The 21,419-nt window shown below is 40.5% G+C and overlaps 1 long non-coding RNA gene across 1 annotated transcript; it reads right to left on the bottom strand.

Annotated features, from left to right (window-relative positions):
• Positions 1–6,620: 6,620 nt before the first annotated feature.
• On the bottom strand, positions 6,621–21,411 carry LOC122209019. The gene is made up of 3 exons (XR_006197407.1): positions 20,851–21,411; positions 10,842–10,890; positions 6,621–6,826 (listed from the first exon to the last, which is right to left on the bottom strand). It is a non-coding gene; the product is annotated as an uncharacterized LOC122209019 (long non-coding RNA).
• Positions 21,412–21,419: the final 8 nt, after the last annotated feature.

The raw sequence follows: 21,419 nt of genomic DNA, 5'->3' as shown, positions 1-21,419 counted from the left end.
ATATTCCCCTAACATGCTGTAGACTTTTGTGTATAGTTTTTTATTTAAACGCGTTTAACAGTTTTTGTGCAGAGCCCATGGTGAGGGCTTTGAAATTAGGAAACTTACAAATGAGCTACCACGTTTTTCCCTACCATGTCAGAGATGTCTAGTAATCGGGTGTTGTCACTTTGCTGGTTTCATTGGTGGCATTGCAGACAGGTGTGCCACTGGGATTCGATCACTTCCCTGGGCACATTTCAGCCGGAGGTGTTTGGAAAAGACTTGTGCCAACAGTCAGAGGAAAGCTGCATCAGTGGGCTGAAGGCAGCCAGGCGGTTGGGGTGGGTGGGCTTTGAGGAGAAGCCCCTCAGCAGGGCGGGGGGAAGGAAGAGGAGTTAACATAATTATGTAACCAGCACTGGTCGAGTGCTCCCCTTGGCCAATGTTCTCCGTGCTTTGTGGGCGTGAGCTCACGCTCTCTTTGCAAGAGCCCCCGGGGGTGGTCAGTGTCAAGCCTGCTTTGCAACGGAGGAACTTGAGGCTGGCTGGGGTTAAGAGGATTGCTTAGAAACGCACATCTGGTAAGAGACAAAGCAGGTCTTACGGCAGGACTTGGCGTCAGTCACTCTGCTGTCTCCCCAAAGGCAAACTGTCACACTTAGTGGGTTTTTTTATCATCGTGACAGTCATTTTTAAGTGTGCGGTGAAATGGCATTAAGTGCCCTCACATTGTGCACAACCGTCACCACCCTCTACCTCCAGAACTATTTCATCGTCCCAAACTGAAACTTCAGACCCATAAATCCAAACTATCCAGGGGCACCTGGGTGGCTCAGTGAGTTGAGCGTCTGACTCTAGATTTTGGTTCAAATCACGATCCCAGGGTCATGGGATCAAGGTCTATGTCCACGCTCAGCCTGGAGCCTGCCTGAGGTTCTCTCTCTCTGCTTCCCCTCTCCCCCACCCCCCGCTCTCTCTCTCTAAAAAAAAAAAAAAAAAAAGCAAGAAAGCAAGCAAGAAAGCAAGAAAGAAAGAAAAGAGAGGAAAAAAACTCCAGCTTCCTCTTCCCACAGCCCCTGGCAACCACTGTGTCTATGAATATGACTATGGAACCTCCTGTAAGTGAAACCATACAATATCTGTCCTTTGTGACTGGCTTCCTTTCACTTAGGAGAAGCTGCATCTGGGAAATCACCGGGTGAATTCAAACTATTAAATGGAAGACGAGAGATTGCAAATTTCTGTAGAGCTGCTGGCACCTCTAAGTCAGACCTGAAAGAAACGGGGTGGATGACGGTCCCAGTGACGTCCACTTCCAGCCATAGCTCTGTACCTGCCTGGAACATAGGACCACAGCTTTTGAGGAGGCCGAAGATTGGTCACCACAGAAATACCGTCACACTGTAGTGGGGGACAGCATTGTTTATGTCTGCACAGCATCTACCTCCCTTTGTTTTGGTAATGACCTCTTGGTCATCCCCGTGGTTTGGGTGAAGTTCCCTCTTCAAAGCTGCAGGTGGGATATTCCGGGATGAGTGTGCGATGCCAGCTAGCCCAGTTCTGTTACAATCAGTGAAGAAGCTAAGAGCCCTTTCCACAGAGTTGCTGAGCTCGTGGAAACAAGCTGGGGACTGCCGAGGGCCATCGCAGTGATGTGGGAAGAAACAAAGCCAAGAGTTACAGAAAGTTTCCTTGATCCAACCAGGCCTGAAGGCACAGCCCTGTTTATCACTCAGCCCGACCAAACATAATAGCTCATCAAGTTTTGTCTGTCGGTCCTTTATGGCAGTCAGAGTAAGTTTTCTGTGGTAGAAAGCGTCCCAGGGGGATTCCACAGAGAAGTCTCTTTTGAGCCTGAACACGAATTACCTACAACAGTCTCAAAGATTACCCAGCAAGGTATACCAGAAGCAGGATTCTTAGGAAGCATAAATGAAAATAAATTAAATATATTATATACATAATAAAAAGTTACATGCTTGTGTGTGTATATCTATATCTATATCTATATCTATAAGCAAAAATACACTGAGTCTACACCAAAATTCTGTCTACACAAAATTGAGTCTACACCAAGATTCTGATGAAGCATAAATGCAAATAAATTAAATATATTACATACAATAAAAATTTTATATATATTTGTGTGTGTATATACATATATATGTGTGTATAAGCAAATATATATATATATATATATATATATATATATATAAGCAAAAATAAACTATTGTATCTATACCAAAACAAAAAGCTTCAGCACTGCAAAGGACATAATCAACAAAACTAAAAGACAACCTACTGAGTAAGAGAAGACATTTGCAAATGACATATTCGATAAAGGGTTAGTATCCAAAATATATAAAGAACTTATACAACCCAACACCCAAAAAACAAACAATCCAGTTAAAAAATGTGCAGAAGACATGAACAAACATTTCTGCAAAGAAGGCATCCACGTGGCCAACAGACACATGAAACGTTGCTCATCGCTGATCATTAGGGACATGCAAATCAAAACTACAATTAGCTATCACCTCATACCTGTCAGAATGGCGAAAACCAAAAGCACAAGAAACAACAAGTGTTGGCGGGGAAATGGAGAAGAAGGAACCCTGGTGCACTGTTGGTGGGAACGCAAAGAGGTGCAGCCACCGTGGAAAACAGTATGGAGCGTCCTCAAAAATTTGGAAGTGGAACTACCCTATGATTCAGTAATCATACTAATGGGTATTTACCCCAAAAATACAGAAACACTAATTCAAAGGCATACATGAACCCCTATGTTAATTGCACCATTATTTACAATAGCTAAATTATGGAAACAACCCAGGGTCCATTGGTTGGTGGATGGATAAAGATGTGGCATATATATATATATATATATATATATATATATATATATATATATAATGGAATTTTATTCACCCATAGAAAAGAATGAAATCTTGCCATTTGCAATGACATGGATGGAGCTAGAGAGTATTACGCTAAATGAAATAAGTCAGTTAGAGAAAGACAAATACCGTACGATTTCTCTCATAAGTGGACGTTAAGAAACACAACAAATGAGCAAAGGGGAAAAAAAGAGAAACAAAGAAACAGATTCTTAACTATAGAAAACAAACTGATGGTTACCGGAGGGGGTGGAGTGATGGGTGACATAAGTGACGGGGACTAAGAAGTGCCCTTGTTATGATATGATGAGCGCTGAGTGCTTCGTGGAAGTGTTGAGTCGCTATTTTCTACACTTGAAACTGATATAACACTGTATGTTAACAATATTGGAATTTTTTTAAGTATATACATTTAGATGAAGAGGTATAAAGGCATGTATTTTAGGCTGAAGATTGTGAATGTATCTGTGCAGTTTGAACCCACCAGATAATTTCTCAGATGCAGCTCTTTCATCTGACTCCTTGCTTCTATTCTCAATAGACACAGGCTTTAATATTCTCTAAGAGGAAGAGAGTAGAGAGGTTACTGCTCTTTTGAGTAGGTCCCCAAACCCACATCATAACTCACTTAAGATGACTGATCGTTTACTTTACCTTTTATTTATTTTTTTTATTATTTTTATTTCTGAGACAGAGAGAGACAGAGCGTGAGCAGGGGAGGGGCAGAGAGAGAGAGGGAGACACAGAATCTGAAGCAGGCTCCAGGCTCTGAGCTGTCAGCACAGAGCCCGACGTGGGGCTCGAACTCAGGGAGCGTGAGATCATGACCTGAGCCGAAGTCGGCCGCTTAACCAACCGAGCCACCCAGGTGCCCCTACTTTACCTTTTCAAAAGTCACCTTCAATACGATTTGGTGGCAGGACACAATATAAATACACAAACTATCAATTGCACTCCTATATTCACCATAAACAATTGAAATTTTAAAATAATACATATGGTTGTATTAATAATATCAAATAGACATAAAGATAATTTTAACAAAATATGCGCAAGACCAATAAACAGAATGCTGCAAAACATCACTGAGAAATGTAAAGACGTAACAACAGAGAGAGAGAGACCATCTTCCATACCATAGACTCATTTTTAAGATGTCAGTTCTCCCTCAACGGAGCTACAGATGTAATACAGTCCCAATTGAAATCCTAGCATGCTTTTTTTTAAAATTAATAGAAATAGACAAGGTGATGCTAGAATTTATTTATAAAAGCAATGGGCATAAAACAGTCCAAATAATTTTATGAAGAACAAGTATGGAAGTCTTTCAATACTTGATTTCAAAACCCAATACAAAGCAACAGTAATCATATGCCCGTGTGAACCAGCACAGGAATAAATGTATAGATTTGATGAAACAGAATAAAGTCTCCAGATATAAACCCATGTATATATGGTAAATTTGTTCTTGACAAAGCGACCACGGTCAGGACACCTGGGTGACTCGATCGGTTAAGCATCTGACTTCAGCTCAGGTCATGATATCGGGGTTGCTGAGTTTGAGCCCCATGTCGGGATCTGTGCTGACAGCTCAGAGCCTGGAGCCTGCTTTGGATTCTGTGACTCCCTCTCTCTCTGCCCCTCACCTTCTCACATTCTGTCTCTCTCCCTCTCTCTCAAAAATAAATAAACATTAAAAAAAAAGGACCAAAGTGATTTATGGGGGAAAGATTGCCTCTAAACAAATGTGATAAAGCAATTGGATATCCATACGGAAAAAAATACCACAGCCCTTAAATTAACTTGAAATGGATTATATAGGTAAATGTCAATGTTAAAACTAAAAAGCTTCTAGAAAAAAACATAGGCAAAAATCATTATGACCTTGGGTTATAAAAAGAATAAAAAACATACAAATTGAAAGAAAATACTGATAAAATGGACTTCACCATAATTAAAAATTTCTGCTCCTCAAAAGACACAATTTAAAAATGCAAAAGCAAGTCACAGACAGGCAGAAAATATTCCTAATACACAATAAAGGACCGTGTTCAGAATATATAAAGATCTTATAGCTCAGCGATATATAGACAAGTATCCCAAGAGGAAAATAAGCAAAAGACATGAACAGATACTTTCTAGAGAAGATACACAATTAACCAAATATATATAATTATATATATTTAGTTATGATCATATATATATATATATATATATATATATATATATATGAATAACCAATAGGTATGGGGAAAAGCACAACATCATTAGGCAACACAGAAATTAAAATTAAAACCTCATGACGTATCACTTCATATACATTAGAATAACTAAAATTAAAAAAGACTGGAAATGCCAAATGTTGGAGAGAGTAGGGAGTAACTGTAACTCTTATACATTGCTGATGAGAATGTAACAGTTACAAAAAATAAACAATTGGGTCTACACCAAATAAAAGGCTTTTCCACAGCAAGGGAAACCGTCAACAAAACAGAAAGGCAATCTACAGAATGGGAGAAGAGATTTGCAAATGATATACATGATAAGGGGTTAATATCTAAAATGTATAAAGAATTTATACAACCCAATGCCCCCAAATCAACAATAATAATAAGGATTTAGTGGTCAGAGGACCTGAATAGACATTTTTTCCAAAGGAGACATGCAGATGGCCAACGGACACATGAAAAGATGCTCAACATCACTAATCTCCAGGGAAATGTAAACCAAAGCCACAATGATTTGCCTTACTCCTGTCGGAATGTCTGGAATCAACAAAACGAGAAATAACAAGAAATAATCCTGCTGGTGAGGCTTTGAAAAAAGAAATCCTCATGCACTGTTGGTGGGACTCCAAATTGGTGCAGCCACTGTGGAAAACAGTAGGGAGTTAACTTAAGAAATTAAAAATAGAATTACCATATGATCCAGTGAAACACTAATTTGAAAAGATATACGCTCCCCTATGTTTGTTGCAGCATTAGTTACAACAGCCAAGATAAGAAGCAACCCAAGTGTCCATCAATAGGTGACTGGATAAAGAGGATGTAGCATATATGTGCAATGGAATATTACTCAGCCATAAAAAAGAATGAGATCTTGCAACAACGTGGATAGACCTAGCAGGTATACTGCTAAGTGAAATAAGTCAATCAGGGAAAGACAAACACCATATAATTTCACTCATAAGTGGAATTTAAGAAACAAAACGAATGAACAAAGAAAAAGGGACAAACAAAAAAACCCAGATTCTTAAATATAGAGAACAAACTGGTGGTTACCAGAGGGGGGATGGGTGAAACAGATGAAGGGTATCAATAGTACAGTTAATCATAATGACCACTGAGTAAATAATGTATAGCATTGTTGAATCAGTATATTGTACACCTGAAATTAATATATGACATTGTACATTAATTACACCTTAATAAAAATTGGAAATAATAAATAAATAATAAAACCAATTTATTGAAAACATCTAGTACCAGCTCTGAATAAAACAATTCTTTAAGAAAAAAAAAATCATACTTCAAAAATTAAAAAAAAAAAAAAAAAAGATACAATCTCTTTGGAAAACAGGTCATTTCTTATAAAATGAAACATACGCCCAGCGTGTAAAACCCAGTATATTTTCCTGAGTGTATTTTACCCAGCATATTAAACATATGCATGACATTTCCAGGCAAAATGGGAACATATGTTTGCGCAAAAAAGTTCCACACAAGTGTTGACAGAGTTTTATTCGTAGTAAAAAAATGTAAACAACTGCAATGTACATCAACAGGTGAACGAACAGACAAATTGTGGTATATCCATACAACGGAAGGCCACTCGGTTGATAAAACTGAATGAACTCCTGATCCACACGAAATATGGACAAATCTGAAAATCATTGCCTGAAGTGAGACACAAGGCAGCACACTGTAGGATTCCATTTATAGGACATTCTGGGAGAAGAAGAGAAAGCCGAAGATCAGAATGAGAAGGGTTGATATAAAAGAAACAAGGGCATTTTCTGCAATGGCGTCAACATTCTTCATCTTGACTGAGGTGACAGTCACACAGCGGCATACATTTGTCAGAGTCTGCAACACTGTTCACCGGAAAGGCTGAATTTTGCTGTCTGTAAAGTACACTCAGGAAACCTGAATTTTAAAGAGGAGTCTTAAAAGAAATAAAGGAAACTTGTAAGATTTTTTTAAGGAAAAATGCAAACCTTATGTTTCTGGATAAGAAGACAGAACATTTTAAAGATGCTACTTCTTTCCAAATAATGCACTGAACTTCTGCAGTCCTAAAAAAAATCCTAACAGATCTTTTTTGGGGAGAGAGATGAAGCTTGACGAAATGATTTTAAAATTTATCTGGAAAAATAAATTGCTGATAATGCCAGAAGAAGTTGAGAAAAAGAAAATAATGAGGGGAAACTGCTTTTACCCCACACCCTTGACTAGTAATTTTTGATCTGGAGTGTGTGTGTGTGTGTGTGTGTGTGTGTGTGTGCACGCGCGTGTGCATGTGCCCACGTGTGCAGGTGTGTACATTTATTTTGTTGTGGGTGACAAGTGTGGTTTAAACAAAAGAAAAAGAAACGTTACAAGAACCTTTCAAGAAAGAGAATGCAGTTCAAAAATATAGTGCTGGATTCTTTTTTTTTATTTTCAAAACTTAATATATATTTTTTAAATTTTTTTTAATATGTATTTATTTTGGAGAGAGAGACAGGCTGCAAGCAGGAGAGGAGCAGAGAGAGGGAGACACAGAATCCGAAGCAGGCTCCAGGCTCTGAGCTGTCAGCACAGAGCCCGACGCGGGGCTCGAACTCGCTGACCTGGACGTCATGACCTGAGTCGCAGTCAGAAGTCTGATGCTTAACAGACTGAACCACCCAGGCGCCCCTCAAAAATTAACATATTTTTAAATTATACATTAAATGAACAGTTTTTATGCATCTGAGAAGAAAAACTGGAGTTACAATTTTTAAAACTCTCTACTCAACTGGATTAAACACTGTGATGTATGTAATGTTTTAAAGGCAGGAAATAAAGACATATCTACTTAGCCTTGGAATGTAGACTAATTTCAAAGAAATGACGGCAAAAAGACAATTCTTTTCAACCTTTGGTCTTTCTGGTTTCTCTGCACACAGGGATGTGCCGGGCATTGCGCTACCCGTTTGAAGGGAGGGTCCACAAAATAAAAGTTTGTTTTTAGCTCTCTTTATTTGCTCTCTGTGTATAGGTTCCAGCTACAGATAAAACTACAAAGAAAAAAATTGGAGTCTTCTGAAATCTCGCAACCTGGAAATGACCATTGTTAACCCCTGGAATCTTCTTTTCAGTTGCAAGTTTTCTTTATTCATGCACACATATATACACATGGACTTTGCATAAGTAATTACGGTACATCCGCCCCTCCCTGGCTCGTCTTCTTCGCAACACACCCTCATGTCCACTCCGCCAGGTAACCTCGCATTCACAACCCACAAGTGTCTCCACACTCACAGAATCCTATACGCGCCTATATGAAGAATTCCTTGCAATCCTATTTACATATTTATGTCTGTTCATATACATGTAATATTTGAAGCATTTTCCTTTGTTTCATTTATAAAAGTGGCATATCTTACACACTTTCCTGCATTTTATTTTGCTGTTCAGCCATACCCCACTCGAGGCAAGTGTCAAGGGTCACCGAATACAGTTCCAATTCCTTTTTAATCCCAGGCTGCAGTCACACCCACTTTCTTAGCCCGTGCTGGTTGGCAATATCTACTCTGTTTTCCGTTTCTTACCGGTGCAAACAACACTGCAATAAATATCTTTGTACATCTGTCTGTCCTTCCATATTGGCCCTTTTAATTCCATGGAGTCCTTCTATGGAAGGATAATTGCGGGGTTGAATGGCATATCTATTTTTAAATGTTGCCAGACTGCCTTCGCAAAAGTTGTAGCACTTCACATTTTCAGCAGCAACAGAGGACAGTAACCTATTTCTTATTTCTTCACGCCTACCCATTTTAGTGGATAATAGATCTTTTCTCATTTTTTAATATAAAATCTCATCATTAATGTAAGTTGTATTTCCTTTACTACCGAATTACTTTAAGTACGAAAATAGTAAAACATTTCTGTAAAAATCAACAGTTGCATAGAAGTCACCACTGTAATAATTACATACCCCCTTGAATGTTCTAGCATAGGGTTGTCCAGTGGAAATTTCTGCAATGACGGGAATATTCTACACACTGTGCTATCCAGTATGATAGCCTCTGGTCACATGTGACTAATGAGCGACTGCAATGTGGCTAATGTGAATGAGTGATGGAATTTTTAATTTTATTAACTTAAACTCAAATAGTCAAATGTGGCAAGTAGCTATCATATTAGATATGACAGTTCTAGAAAATGCAAAATAAGAAGCTAAAATAATTGTAACAAACATTGGAATACATACACTAATTTATCTTTTTGCTGCCTGTATACCTAGACAACTCATAATATTTCAGCTAAAAAAAAAAACAATCTCTTGGGGCACCTGGGTGGCTCAGTCGGTTGAGGGTCCGACTTCGGCGCAGGTCGTGATCTCACAGTTTGTGGGTTCGAGCCCCGCATCAGGCTCTGTGCCGTCCGCTTTCAGATTCTGTGTCTCCTTCTCTCTCTGCCCCTCCCCCACTCACGCTTTGTCTCACTCTGTTTCTCAAAAATAAATACAGGAAAAAAAAATAAAAATTAAAAAAAAATCTCTTAGGGCGCCTGGATGGCTCAATCGGTTGTGTTTTGTCTGACTCTTGATTTCGGCTCAGGTCATGACCTTCTGTTTCCTTTCGTTGCAGCTCTGTCTTGACAACACGGGGCCTGTTTGGGATTCTCCTTCTTCCTCGCTCTCTGTCCCTCCCCTCTTCCGCACTCTTTCTCTTTCAAAATATATAAATAAACATTAAAAAAATATATCCTGGGGCGCCCGGGTGGCTCTGTCGGTTGAGCGTCCGACTTCGGCTCAGGTTATGATCTCGCGGTGGTGAGTTCGAGCCCCGCGTCGGGCTCTGTGCTGACCGCTCAGAGCCTGGGGCCTGTTTCAGATTCTGTGTCTCCCTCTCTCTGACCCTCCCCCGTTCATACTCTGTCTCTCTGTCTCAAAAATAAATTAAAAATATATATATATGTATCCTAAGAGTAATAAGAGACAGTCGTAAGGTAACTATATATAAGCCGAGTGTGCAAAAGTCAGTAGCAACTTTACTTACTACACTAAGCACTTAGACTAGAATTAGATCAAAATTATTCAACTTACAATACAACAAAAATGACAAAACGCTAAAGAATGAGTTACACTGGAAAAGTGTACCATGCTCTTGGATGAGAAAGTACATTGTCAAGCATATAAGATATATGTAATATATCATATATATCAGTTTGTGATATTAACGTATATTGACATCAATATGTAAAGTATCCATATATATGATATATACCAATATAGATATGATATATATTGATATATATGTACCACATATCAATTCTTCTAAAATTAACCTATAACTTACCGCAATTCCAGCGAGAATTCCAAAAGGTTAAAATAATTCCTGAATTTATATGGAAGAATTTGCCTAAAACTTGCTCCAACAATTGAAAAAAGAAAACTGGGAGGAGACTTACCTTTGGACTTACCAGAATCTTCTCAAAAGCCAATGTAATAAAGATCAACATAGTGTTGACTTATGAAAAGACAAATAAATCCATGGAAATTAACTGAAAATTTAGGATTTGATCCTTAGCTACAGGAAGCTTGTATTCAACAAAAATAGAGTTTTATTCAGGTGGAAAAATGGACCATTTACTAAAGCTGGCAACACTGGTTATCAATATGAAACGGAAATTTAAAAGAGTCTCATCCTAGAACCATACGTAAAAAATGAATTTTAACTAGATAAAAGGATCCACTGAAACAAAGAAATCTTACCAAAAAATTAGAAAGCTGCTCATACAATCCAGGAGTGAATGTGGTCTTCCTAAGAAAGAGTACAAATGCATTCTTATCTATTTCTTGTATTCTTATTTATTATTATTCTTTTTTATTCTTATTTATTCTTATTCTTTAAAATAAAAAGATAAATTAAAAAACTATTATTTAATTTTTACTCAAAAAGTAAAAGGAGTTACATCTAACCACGTACAAATATAAAACTTTCATTTGGCAAAATGTAAGTCAACATGCAAAATACATAGCTAGAAAATAATATTTTTTTTATTTTTTTTAATGTTTATTTATTTCTGAGACAGAGAGAGACAGAGCGTGAGTAGGGGAGGGGCAGAGAGAGAGGGAGACACAGAATCCAAAGCAGGCTCCAGGCTCTGAGCTGTCAGCACAGAGCCCGACGTGGGGCTCGAACTCAAACTCACAAACCATGAGATCGTGTCCTGAGCTAAAGTCGGTCGCTCAACCGACTGAGCCACCCAGGCATCCTGAAAACTATCCACCTATCAGCCTCGACGCACACTGGGAGCTCACTCTCTCCAGAAAAGCTAACTTCTTCCCCTGGAGCCGGAAGAAAGCCTTTCTCTTTCTGAACTCCTGGCTGCTTCCCTCTAAATACCGCACAGTCGGCCTTCACCTTGGGCAGAGGGCAGCAATGCCAAGATCTCATCTGCTCCTCAGGGGTGACTATCTCTGTACCCCTCTCATTCCAGACTGTGGCTTCTGACCTTGCCAGGCCACTACACTTCCCTGAGACACGGTTGACAATAGGACAGCCATATGGGCTGTTGCTCAGGCATCGGTGTTTCGAAATGCCCCCAGGTGACTTTGATCCTCAAACCTAGGCATCTTCAGAAAATTACCAACATACTTTGAGACTGGAAACCCACCCTGCCCTCCTCTGACAAGGTCCAACAACGAGGTTCTGCCGTGGTCCTTCCGAGTTGCTTAATAAAGTAAGTTTCCTGTAGTTGAATTTGAGCCTCACAATAGCTCAAGTGATGCATTTTACTATGACCACGGTAAGTCACAGAAGTGTAATGGGTGCGATATTTTCAGGACACTGTGTGTGCAGAGAAACAACTTTCTTTATTTGTCCTTAACTCAACTTAATCCTACCTTGGACCTAAATTCTGAGTCAATGGTTAATTCATGTTCAAACTCAGCGCTCTCAGGGTTTCCCCTTTCTCTTCCTCCCTGGGCATCAGGTTAGAGGGAGACAGGCAGTTTCTTGGCTACGGTTGCCTGTGTGCATGGGCATTTGGTGAGCTGTACACGGCTTTGTTCTGTTCTTCGATAATGTTCCCTTCGCTCAAACGTCAGCAAAGATGGCTGTATCCCCCATGTGGAGGCTGGTGACATGTTCATGATGTTTCAGTACTTTGTATCCTCTTCTCCCTCACCAGGATCGTGAAACCCCCACAGGTAGCCCAACTCACCCCTATATGTCTTCTGTGCCTTTCTTGGGGCTCTGGAAAAGTACTTGCTTCCCACACCTCCAGGGAAGAGCAGGAAGCTTGGAGAGCTGCTCCATTGCAGTCAACTCATGCCAGGGTTTGGGCCACTCTGGGCTTCCTGCTTTACAGATCCTGCATGGGAAGTAAGGCCGAGGGATCCTCTGCTCTGAGGTCCCCCAATTTTCCCGGAGGTTCTGTCACCTGTTGAATCCAGAAGAAAGGAATGGCTGGCCCTGTCCCTTCCACACAGCTTGTACCCTCAGCCTGGGGAGAGCGCTCACCTCCTCCCCTTTGGAATGTGGGGGAGGAGGAATCGCCTCTGCCCTTCGAGAGCCTTCCAGCCTGACCAAGAATCAAATTGAGATGCGACAGATTAATAGGAGAAAATCAAATTTAGCTTCAGGCACATGGGAAATCCTCACAGACGTGATAGTCAGATGACATGAGGCTTCTCTGAGCTCAAGAGAGAGGCGGGGTCTGGGGATGCAAAGAGGAGAAAAACCATTAGCGGGAAGAGGAGAGATGTTTGGAAAATCAAGGTTTCTCTATCCTGCATATAAGTTTCCTGGATAAATAAGGAACCCTGTTAAAACCCCTCTTCCTGGTACAGGAAGGCAATTGAAGAGGAGGAGGAGAGCTTTTTCCTGAACCTGCTGAGTTCTAATTGCATTTAACTCAAAATAATGCTTATGCCGAAGTGGCCCATCTTGGAGCTGCCTGCCCTTGGTCCCTGCAGGACTGAGGGCTGGAGCCCAACAAATTCTCCTTTACATTTATTTTGAGGCCCAAACATTGGCCCGTGGAGTCTCCAAAGCTAAAAAACAACTGCCTGAGGCTGCCTCTGAATTCCTGTTCTGGATGTGTGCGTACGGGTAGGGAGAGGCGAAGGGTCTGTGGGCAATGGGGGATGGGAGAGCTGATGCTTGGCGCTATCGTCCCCTAACAGTGAGATTGTGAGAGTTTCCAAGGACCCAGGGTGAGCAGGTAGAAGAATTGGGACAAGAATTTAGGGCTCCTGACCAGGAGCTAGGAGTCTTTGAGCTGGGCCGCCTCTTCAGTAACTTGTGCCTCTGTCTCCACCTTCCCTCTGGCGAGCCCTCCAGAGTAAGGCATTGCTGACTCTCTCTGTGCCATCAAAACATCTAGGGTAGAAAGGAGGCCTCTCATGCCCCAGGTTGGCATGCTAGGCGAGTCCAGGAGAAAGCGAGCTTCTCCAACCAAGCTTGCTCCCTCTGGGAGCTCAAGCACCCCGCTCAGGACAAGGGCCCCTGGGGGCTCACCACCTCCACCCTGCAGAAAGCCAGCTTGTGATCAGACACACCCCCCACCTTCCCATCCAGAAAGACTGACAGGCCTCACATACTGCATGCTGGCCAGGCGACAGTGAGTGACAGCCGGCTCTGCCAGGAGATCGACTCTGCACGGGGTGGCACTGACTTCTTGCTCTGCCACTCTTCTGCTCCACAGGGCCACCATCGACGGACAGAGTGCATTGTCCTGATCTTGCACATCACTGGGTAGAACTGCCAGGGTCTTAATTATTATCGCTAATGTTTGTGTGTACACAAGGGAGTGCTTTTTGCCTCAACTCACTCATCACAATACAGGTGGCACCAGTGAGGTGGCCCCTAAAAGGCTGGGATCCTGGACTTAGCAGTAACTTTGGGGGCCAGACTGTCAAAAGGCTGAAACTACTTTCTAGAATTTGAAAGTCCCTCAGAAGTATTCACCACACTTAAATTTTCCAGGTGGGAACTGTTCTCTTTTGTTGTTGTTGTATTTATTGTTTTTTTAGATTTTATTTTCCAAAACTTGGGGATGATGATGAGGATGATTTGTTGTTGTTGTTGTTGTTGCTGTGTTTCGTTTTTAATGCATACGGTTGCCAGATGCTATTTTAAGCACTTTACAGCGTTACCTTATTTGTTATAACTTTGTTTAATCCTCTGACAATGACAATTCTATAAGTTTTGTGCTGTTCTCATCTCATACTATTTATGTCATTTCCATTTCTTCAAGGAACTGAGACACAGAGATGATAAATGACTTGCCCAAGGTCATGGCATGCTATCTCCAAGTTTGCATACATGCAATTAAATGCAGCCAGATTGGCTGCAGAGTCTGCACTCTTGATCACTACCTTACGATGTCAGGAGAAGAACATTTATTAATTTAATTAATAAGCAACTGTACACAGGGATTGTCAGCTGTGTGCATGTTGGTCCACAGAGGAAAACAAGACACGTAAGGTCTCTGCCTTCGTGGAACCTCTATTCTGGCAAGGAAGATTGAAAATAAAAAAGTGAATAAAAAGAAACAAGATAATTTCAAAGAGTGAGAAGTGTCTAAAAAGATGAAACAAGGTGGTGTGACGGTAACTTCAAGGGAATTCATTTAGATAGAGTGGTTAGGACAGATTTTGCTGAAGAGATGACAAGGAGACTGTCACATGAAAAGTCAAGGAAAGAGTATTCCAGAAAGAGGAACAGCAAATGAAAAGATCCTAAGTTGATAATGAACTTGGCAGGTATGATGACCAAGAACAGATAGATAAAAAATCAGTGGATGAATGGATGGATAAATGGAAGGATGGAAGAACGGATAGAAGAATGGATAGAAGGATGGATGGATGGATGGTTGGATAATAGACAGAATAGGACATGAACTTAGAGTCTCATAGAATCTTCATCCTCCTCTTTCTTCTCTTCATCATCTAAATATCATCACCATGCCATAAAATGAAAAGCAGAGGCAATTATCTAAATATCTATAGCCAAAAGAAACCATTTTCAATAAAGAAGGGTGTAACCATGACCTTACTTAATAATTGGCTGTATTTGGGCTGTGAATGTAGTTCTAACATTCACGTCTCCAAATCAATAGCCAAGGACCACCACAATCTCATAACTTGCACCGTCCATACCCTATAAGAATATTCACTTTCGGCAATTTATGCTAACAGGAAAGAACTCAGGATGGGAGACACAAGAACACAGTGAGTGAAGGGATCTGTGAGCTCTGGGTTGCGGAAGATCCCATACATGAGTACAGAGTACGGTGCTCTGGGAAAGACGATGAGGAATGTTTTGAACAAACGAATTACTGAATGAGTGGATTTGTTAGTGCTCCTAATTAAGAGATGTCTAAGAAGCAAAGGAAACAAATGTTTCCCTTGTGTTTCTCTTAGAGGTATTCCTGTATTCGTGTAGATTTCTCAAGGGTAGGTAAAAACCCTTAATGTGTGCATGAAGGCTGGTATCAGATTACCTTCCCAAAGCAAACCTTGCAAATTTTCTATTTCAAGGAGTCAATAAATTTTTCCCTCTACCCCACATTTGAAAATTAAACAATACACTTTTAAATTCCATGGGTCAAAGAGGAAGTCTTAAAGAGAAATTTACAATACATAAAATTGAATAAAAATTAAAATATAACATATCAAAATACATGGTATGCAGCTCAAGCAATGCTGAGAGAGAAATTTACTGCACTAAATTACTTTAGAAAAGAAATAAAGTCTCATGTCAAAGTTCCTACCTCAAGAAAACTGAAAAGGAAGAGTAAACACAAAGCAAAAAAAAAATAATAATAAAATGAAGAAATAACAAAGATCAGAGCAGACATCAATGAAATTAAAAACAGGAAACAAGAGAAAAAAGCAATAAAATGATATGCTATTTCTTTTAAAAAAATTAATGATGGGGCGCCTGGGTGGCTCATTTGGTTGAGCATCCAACTTTGGTTCAGGTCATGACCTCAGGATTCGTGAGTTTGAGCCCCACCTCAGGCTCTGTGCTGACAGCTCAGAGCCTGGAGACTCTTTCAGATTCTGTGTCTCCCTCTATGTCTCTCCTCAGTTTTCAGTCTCTCTGTCTCTCTCTCTTTCTCTCTCTCTCTCTCAAAAATAAATAAACATTAAAATTTTTTTTAATTTAATGATAAACCTCTGTCAAGACTGACCAACATAAAATGTGAGAAAACACAAATCATCAATATCAGGAATGAAATGGGATAGTACAACAGGTCCTACAGTCACTAAAAGAACAAGTGGAATACTGTGAACAAGTGTACACCCATAGATTTACAACTTAGGAGAAATGGACTGACGGATTCCTTAAAAACCACAAACTACCAAAACCAAGATGAAACCACCCAGTGGAAACCACCCAAGATAAACCAGCCAGTCCTCAAACTATTGAATAGATTGAATTTTTCACCATAAATCTCCTGAAAAAAGAAATGGTTGGTTTACTGGAAAGTTCTACCAAATATTTAAAGAAGAATTAACAGAAATTTTATGCAATCTTTCCCAGAAAATAGAAAAGGAGGAAATGCTTCTTTTTTTAATGTTTATTCATTTAGAGGGAGAGAGAGCAGGAGAGGGGCAGAGAGAGAGGGAGAGAGAGAGAATCCCAAGCAGGCTCCACACTGTCCGTGCAGAGCCCAATGTGGGACCCGAACCCACCAACTGTGCCCAAACCCACGAACCGTGAGATCATGACCTGAGCTGAAACCAAGAGTCAGGTGTTTAACCAACTGAGCCACCCAGGCTCCCCAAGGAGGAAACACTTCTAAACTCATTTTATGAGCTTAGTACTACCTTCATACCAAAAACGCTCCAATACAGTACAAAATAAGACAGCAATGAACAAATCACTATCTCTTATGAATTTAGAAACAAAAATCTTAGACAAAATACTAGCAAATAACCCCAGCAGTATAAAAAAACAGAACTAGGTGACATGATCCACCTGGATTTCTTTTAGATACACTATGTGGGTTCAACGTACAAAAATCAATCAACATAATCTACCGTCTGAACACGCTAAAGAGAAGAATCACATGATCATATCAATTGACACAGACAGGCATTTGACAAGATCCAACACGCATCCGTGATGCAAATTCTCAGCCAAATAGGAGCAAGAGACTGTCCTCAGTCTCAAAAAAGGCACTCACCTGCAGGTAAGTGAGCACCATGCCGATAGTGAAGGATGGACAACCTTCCATCTATGGCCGGAACATTGGAATACATACACTAATTTATCTTTTTGCTGCCTGTATACCTAGACAACTCATAATATTTCAGCTAAAAAAAAAAATCTCTTGGGGCACCTGGGTGGCTCAGTCGGTTGAGCGTCCGACTTCGGCTCAGGTCGTGATCTCACAGTTTGTGGGTTCGAGCCCTGCATTGGGCTCTGTGCTGACAGCTCGGAGCCTGGAGTCTGCTTCAGATCCTGTGTCTCCTCTCTCTCTCTGCCCTTCCTCCACTCATTCTCTGTCTCTCAAAAATGAATAAAAATGTAAAAAAAAAAATTTTTTTTTTAAAAGATGTGAGAAGGTGTGCCGTGTCTGTGCACTGGAAGACTAACCATAGCAAAGATGACAATGTCCCCCAAATTGATTTTTTTCCTTAAAAAAAAAGGCACATATGCAACTAATCTTTGACAAAGCTGGAAAGAATATCCAATGTAATAAAGACAGTCTCTTCAGCAAGTGGTGCTGGGAAAACTGGACAGCGGCATGCAGAAAAATGAATCTGGACCACTCTCTTATACCATACACAAAAATGAACTCAAAATGGATGAAAGACCTAAACCTATGACAGGAAGCCATCAAAATCCTCAAAGAGAAAGCAGGCAAAAACCTCTTTGACCTTGGCCGCACCAACTTCTTACTCAACACGTCTTTGGAGGCAAGGGAAACAAAAGCAAAAATGAACTATTGGGACCTCATCAAAATAAAAACTTCTGCACAAGAAGGAAACAATCAGCAAAACTAAAAGGCAACTGACAGAATGGGAGAAGATATTTGCAAGTGACATATCAGATAAAGGGTTAGTATCCAAAATCTATAAAGAACTTATCAAACTCAACACCCAAAAAACAAGTAATCCAGTGAAGAAATGGGCAAAAGACATGAATAGACACTTCTCCAAAGAAGACATCCAGATGGCCAACCAACACATGAAAAAATGCTCCACGTCTGTCACTCATCATCAGGGAAATACAAATCAAAACCACAATGAGATACCACCTCATGCCTGTCAGAATGGCTAACATTAACAACTCAGGCAACAACAGATGTTGGCAAGGATGTGGAGAAAGAGGATCTCTTTTGCATTGCTGGTGGGAAGGTAAGCTGGTGTAGCCATTCTGGAAAACAATATGGAGGTTCCTCAAAAAATTAAAAACAGAACTACCCTACCATCCAGCAATCACACTACTAGGTATTTACCCAAGGGATACAGGTGTGCTGTTTCGAAGGGACATGTGCACCCCCATGTTTATAGCAGCGCTATCAACAATAGCCAAAGTATGAAAAGAGCCCAAATGTCCATCGATGGATGAATGGATAAAGAAGATGTGGTGTATATATACAATGGAGTATTACTCAGCAATCAAAAAGAATGAAATCTTCCCATTTGCAACTACCTGGATGGAACTGGAGGATGTTATGCTAAGCAAAATTAGTCAGTCACAGAAAGACAAATATCATACGACTTCACTTGTATGAGGACTTTAAGAGACAAAACAGATGAACATAAAGGAAGGGAAGCAAAAATAACATAAAAACAGGGAGGGGGACAAAACATAAGGGACTCTTAAATATGGAGAACAAACAGAGTTACTGGAGAGGTTGTGGGAGGGATGGGCTAAATGGGTGAGGGGCACTAAGGAATCTACTCCTGAAATCACTGTTTCACTAGATGCTAACTTGGATGTAAATTTAAAAAATTGATTAAAAAATTTTTTTTGATTAATCTTTAAAAAAAAGCACATATGAGCAAAGTATTTGAATGGACACTTCACCAAAGAAAACATATAAGTGGCATAAAAGCATGGGAGAAATGTTCACTATTGTTAATCATCAGAGAAATGTAAATTAAAACCACAATGAGAAGGCACTACACCCCTATTAAAATGGCTAACACGAAAGAAAAAAAAGCAATCAAGTGCCAGCCAAGTGGTGAAAACACTGGAACCCCCATAAATTGCTGCTTGGCGCATAAGATGGCATGGCCATCTTGGAAATAATTTAACATTTCTCCTAAATTCAAAGATGCACGTATTCCACAATCCAGCGATCCCATCCCTGGATATTTATGTATTTGTAAAGCAACCTTTCTGCGAATGTTTATAGCAAATTTGCTTATAATTTCATAAAACTGGAAATAATACGGATGTCCATCAATTTGTGAATGGATAAGTTATACATCTGTACAACAGAATGCTCTTCATCCGTGAAAAAAGAATAAGCCATCGACAGACAAGAAACGCGAGCTAGACATCTATACGTCTGAAACCGGCATAGTGTTGGATGTCGATCATAGCTCAATTAAAAACTAATTGATTCATTAATAATTTTCAAAGTAGCAAATAAAAAAGGAAAGAAACAGCTGAATCTCAAACACACGACGATACGCATTTCCGGTGAAAAACTCTGGAAACAAAAGACTGCCTTCTGCATGATTCATTCTGCGTAAAATTTTTAGAAAAGGTAAAATTATAGGAACAGAAAACCAAACAGTGGTTGCTGGTGTCTAAGGCTGGGAAGGGGAATGGCTTTCAAGAGACACAAGGGAACATTTAGGGGGTGATGTAAATGTTCTGTATTACGACTAAGGAGGTAAATGTATACGTGACTGTATTCATCTACCAAAACTCATTAAAGTTGGCTCTTACATCTGATAAATTATAAATTTAATTCAATTTAAGGTAAATTACAGTTCACTAAAGCTGATCTATAATTTACAATTTACATAAAATGAAGACAAAGAACTTTTGGAAAATCTGTACACACCGACACCAAGTTGGGAACCGAGAAAATGGTGCACAAAATGGACAATTTGATAAGGGGCAAGCAGGGGAACGTTCTGGAGTCACACTGGCCTTCGTGGGCCAAAGCAAGCGTTCATCAGCATTGTGCTCCAGCCGGGGTCCCAGGGATCCAGGATGCCTGAATCACTGGAGGGACTCTCAGAATCAGAATCTCCAGACTCCAGGCCCTAGACCGACTGTCGTTTGGGGACGTTCACCAGGCGATTCTACGGTCTGGTCCTGAACAGAATCAGCTCACGTTGTGCAAGGACTCATGCATGGGACCCTTTAACCCAAATCCACTTAATGATCTGGTGCTAAAACTGCTGGATGAAACATTCAGTGCTTGGGAATTATATATGTATATTTAAAGTAGGCTTCACGCCCATTGCAGGGCACAATATGGAGCTTGAACTCATGACCCTGAGATCAGAGCCTGAGCTGAGATCAAGAATCGGATGCTTAACCGACTGAGCCATCCAGGCGCTCCACAGTGCTTGGGAATTTCACGTGCCATGGTGAGAGGACTGCCCAGGGCATCTGAGGACGTGGATGAAGATTGTTGGTGGGGCAGGGGGTCAGCCTACAGGAAGTCCATGGCACCCAGACTAACCATGATCCTCAGCGCACAGGTGCTCTTTGCTCAGAAAGGCTATCTCTGAACACGGAGGAGGTGTCAGAAAACATGTTTTCTTAGAGGGTGACTTACTGACATACCAGTTGTTGTGTTTCTCTTTTTTCCCTTGGTTGCAAATAGACGTTTCCAAAGCAGAAGCCCTGGATGTGTTCCTGACTCTTGCTAGCGGGGCTGCTGGTTATGAGCCATCTGCACGCTGTGCACATGTCCACCCAGCTCTCCCAACAGGGGGCTTTGCCTGATGGGAGAAGTTACATAAAACATTTGGAAGTTAGAACAGCGAACATTCTTTCAGACACAAATAACCGCTATTAGGACAGTCTTTCTCTGAAATAGCTCGATGTCCTCAAAAGTATTGTTACCACTGTAAAACCCGCATCCTTCCTTCGCCACTGCTCTTCCAGGCGATGCTGAAGAGTTCACAGAAAAGTTGTAAGCAGAAGCTCAGTTTGTGACCATTTGCTAATAGCTGCTCTGTACTGGAACCGATCCTACCGGAAACAGGGGCTCCTCGGAACGTACATATGTTAGCCGTGCCTGTGGCAGTGATCTCAATCCTTCTTGCTTGTCGGAACCATCTGGAAGCCCTCACCAGAGAGGCGCAGATTTCATTGTTCTGACATGACACCAGGCACGACCATTTTTTTTT

This window comes from Panthera leo, chromosome E2, assembly GCF_018350215.1.
Source record: "Panthera leo isolate Ple1 chromosome E2, P.leo_Ple1_pat1.1, whole genome shotgun sequence".
Taxonomy (NCBI): domain Eukaryota; kingdom Metazoa; phylum Chordata; class Mammalia; order Carnivora; family Felidae; genus Panthera; species Panthera leo.
This window is presented reverse-complemented; position numbering and strand designations above follow the sequence as displayed.